This window comes from Haplochromis burtoni, unplaced genomic scaffold (assembly GCF_018398535.1).
Source record: "Haplochromis burtoni strain Fernald_Lab_line unplaced genomic scaffold, NCSU_Asbu1 Contig_1061, whole genome shotgun sequence".
Classification (NCBI taxonomy): Eukaryota; Metazoa; Chordata; class Actinopteri; order Cichliformes; family Cichlidae; genus Haplochromis; species Haplochromis burtoni.
The window spans coordinates 14,237-18,707 of NW_024583422.1; positions in this window are offsets into that span (position 1 = coordinate 14,237).

The window sequence follows — 4,471 nt, forward strand, 5'->3', positions numbered from 1 at the left end:
GGTTAAATAAATATCGTCAAATAATCGAGATCTCAATTTCAGTGAAAATAATCGTGATTATCATTTTTGCCATAATCAAGCAGCCCTAGTGTGAGTGTTAAGTAGGTTGGTGATAGTTAATCATGCTTATTGCTAATCAGAACCAATATAAAGGGTCTTTCTGGAGGCGTCTGGCTGAATCCATGACACAGAAGAAAGATTAAACTGAAGCAGAACATAAACAAACTATGACCAAGAACTAACCTATAGCCTGATGGTGTAAACACAAAAACATAATATGGTATCATAAATGTATGAAGCAAAAATTAGGCCCAATTACTCAGGATACTGAAGAATATGAATCTTGGTCTGTAATTTAAAGCTGGGTCTAAAGACGCAGCACCATGAAAGTCCCTGATCTCCTGCTATGTCATGTTTTCTGTGCAGCCTTAGTCAGCCTAAGAAGTGTGATTTCACCAGAACTGCTGTAATAAGTGAAGAGAAACACAAGGAAACTATGTTAAACTTAAGAGGCAAGTCTACACAGCAGGACACACAGTGTGGGAGCCAGGTTAATATAGTTCAATTTATATTTGCTGTTAAACTTATTTTGGGTAATTAGTAATTTAATAAGTAAATTCATGTTTATAGTGAAACTAAAATAATTTTATTGTGTTTTGGCTTGGTAAAGTAAAACTTTGAATATGTTCACTTTAAAGGCTAGGTTTATACTTTAAATCTATGCATCATGGATTTATGCAACTAAGTGCACACGGTGCTGAGGGGGTGGGGACATAGCAGAGGCAAGACGCTGCAGAGCCACATGGTTTTTCTACCGTAGTTTGTTTGTTGTTGAGGGTAACTTAAACCTCATTACGCCTGTAAGACAATTTACATGCTCTGAATTATATTTCTGTTTGTATATTTTCATATCGGAGTCCCGTGGAAGGTTTTTCCTCTTCAAATGAACATACACGAGTGAAGGACAGGGAAACACACAGTACCCCACAGAAACAATTTGCTTGGAAGTTCTATTTTTATAAACGAAAAGAAAAATTGCTGACAGGACTACTAAAAAGAGGAACGATGCTGCCCAGTCTATGAGTTCTGTTCAGGATGAGGAATAATGAAACTATATCCACAGACAAAACATGTTTAAGTGGACAGATTACAAACCGTACAGAGCTTCATCTGTAGACAAAATCAAAATAGGACAAGTTTTTATTGCTGTCAGGTTTAAAAAGTCCAAAAGGAATCAATACTAAGAAAACTGACTTATGAACACACAAGTGTTGTAATGATCCAGGGAACACTAGAATACACACAGCTAAGTATCTGGGTAACAAGAGCAAATACACAACAGAGGCAGAAAACTGAAAAAGCGACGGAAGACTGAGACAATAACTACAAGAGGATATGAGGCCAGTAGAAACAGGTGGGGAACACAGTGGGAACAAGTAGAATTATTACAAGTTTACAAATATTATTATTACAAGTAGATGAGATGGCGGTACGGCAACAGCACGCAGCGACCACTCTGGACCAAACAGTGCCGTTTTTGTGTTTTTTCTATCGTCTTTTTATCGTGACCTCTGAGCCACATGGACACCACAACGAGAATAATCGGTGTTCGGGTTTACCAATGGCATAGGTAACACTAATGTGCGTGTTTCGAATACTCCCAGATCAAAAAAGGCATGTCACCCAAATTTGACACCAAAGAGCTCAATGATTTGGACCAGTAGGTTCGGCTACGTACAGGAGAGGCGAACTGAATGAGACTCAGACAACCGCGAGTTTTGAAAAGTTACCGGAGTTGTATTTTTCTTTTCATTTAGAAACAACAGAACATTATGATAAACATACAAAGCATTTACAAATGAAATTATTCCCTTTCGGTACCAGTACTCTCTTAATGATACCTTTTGGCAAAATCACAGTAATCACTTGATGAGAAAGAAATCTTACCTGGGTGCACCCTTTCTAGAAGTACAGTTCACATCCAACAATGAACCACAATTTCAATCATCAGCATATAAATGTTAACACTTATTTGCATTTTCACAGACTTCGTTTACAAATAGCAACAGTTAATCAGCTGGAGGGCTATTTCCGACCGCTCACACTCACTTTTGTTCACATTTATGGAATGTACAGAGTCCGTGAACCCAAGTCCTTATAACAACCCACCCGCGAGTCCAGAGGGATGTATGTGAAGAAGGGGGACTACTAGTACAAAATGGCGTGATGTGTGTCTGTTTTGTTGCATCTGGCCTACCACACTCTGATGTGCAGGACAGAACAAAGTCAATTGGTCCTTCAACGGGGTTGGCTCGCCATCAATTTCAGGATCCGTTGGAATGCACCAGGAAGATACAAACCAAAGAAACAAAAAACAAAACCAAACAACAAAAAAAACCTGACCTGTCAAGGACAGTGTCATGGGACATATTAAGTTCCTCATAAAATCACAATTCACACATTCGCTTCAACTACTGGGTTTCAGTAAATTGAACAAAGTTTCCTACAGAACATTCCTAAACAATTATCATTAAACACTGGAAAATTTTACTTGCAAGGCATTCATGAAACACAGATAAATAATGAACAAGTAAAATACTTTGCTCACCGATCTCAGAATTAGAAAGACGGAGCAGCGCGAGATGGCGCACGACCGATGAAATGGCGTCGTCTCTAACTCCCGACCTTTCTCGACTAAGCAATGTAAAAAGAACCAGCTAATTACTCGTCTTAGCAATATACAAACAATAAAATAGTTTTAGTAAACGGTGAGTGCTAACTCTCCGCCTATATTACTCTTTTTCATACCTTGTCTCAATAATTCGCCGTGTCTCGTTTCCTTACTAGCTTGCTCATGGAAGGTTCGCGAGCGAAAAAGAGAGAAGAGAAAAATCTGTGTCCTCCTAGGCAGGGGCGGCAGGCGGAGCCTGTACCACGTTTCAGCAGCTCATTGGCCTAGAGTAACACGTGTCTAAACCAGAACAGTTAACTCCTTAACTGCTGCAGCTATAGTTTATTCATTATAAATGAAGTGTGCTGCTTAGATTAATGATTCTTTTCTCATTCTGGCATATTTTATCTAAGCCATACTCAAATGTGGGTTACACCCTCCCCACTTGATGGTATGCACGTCCCTGTGCATCTAAATGGCTAGACTGCATAGAGCTTGAAATGGCTTCGTTTAGGCTATTAAATACTGCATTAACAACATACAGTAAGGGGTTACCTAAGGTAGAATACTGCAACCTTTCTGGTGCTTGACGTGACCTTTGAGATCGACGAAGAATGTCATGTTCTTCCTGAGAGCTGTTCTGTGAACCAAGCGAACTAGGCTGCTCAGTTATGACTCCTTCTTGGTCATTAAGACGCTCTAGCATCGTCTCATCCACATTGGGCAGGACTTGCTCGCTAGGTTGCTGGGTTCTCTCCACAGGATCTTCAACTTGAATGTTGGTCTCCAGCAAGCTAGGCTCAGGTAAGTCCACATGTTCGGGTAAGTTTTCAGTTGCAGTTTCAGGTAAGTTCACAACTTTCGTTTTCTCAATTTCCTCTGATTGTCTGTCACGTCCGATGGGATTGTCACATTCGGTTGGATTGTCACATTCGGTGGGATTGTCACATTCGGTGGGATTGTCACTCGGTGAGGTCGAATTGCCGGATCCTTTCACTTTCCTTCTGTGAGACAGGATCATCACCTGGGCTACCATGGGGACGACGAGACAGTGCATCCGCGTTTTACGTTTTGTTTACCAGCCCTGTACTGGAGTTGGAATGAAAAAGTAGACAAGGCTGAGAGCCAACGGTAACTCGTTGCATCCAGCTTCGCTGATGTTAGGATGTACGTTAACGGATTACTGTCCGTCACTACTGTGAATTCCGTACCATACAGGTAGTCGGAGAACTTTTCGGTGACAGCCCACTTAAGAGCCAAGAACTCCAGCTTGTGGGCTGGATATCTCATCTCACTTCTTGAAAGTCCTCTGCTAGCAAAGGCTATGGCCCTCAACTGTCCATCCTGGAGTTGGTACAGAACGGCACCAAGGCCAATGGTACTAGCATCCGTGTGGAGGATATATGGGAGTCTGGGGTCGGCAAAACCCAACACTGGGGCTGAGGTTAGCCTACCAATGACTTGTTCAAAAGCCTCTTGACACTTTTGAGTCCACCTGTCACCAAATAGCTCTTTCGGGCTATGGTACATGGAGCTTTGTTGATTCGTGGGTCTTTTCTTTCCTTTTCTCAATGGTGGGTAACCAGCGGTTAACTCATTTAACGGCCTTACAATATTAGAAAAACCCTGGATGAATCGCCGGTAGTACCCAGCAAAGCCCAAAAATGACCTTAACTCTTTAAGGTTGGTGGGAACGGGCTAACTCGTGAGGGCTTTGATCTTCTCTGCATCAGTCTCGACTCCACGCTCTGACACCACGTGGCCGAGATACTTAACAGAGGTTTGGAAAAATTTACACTT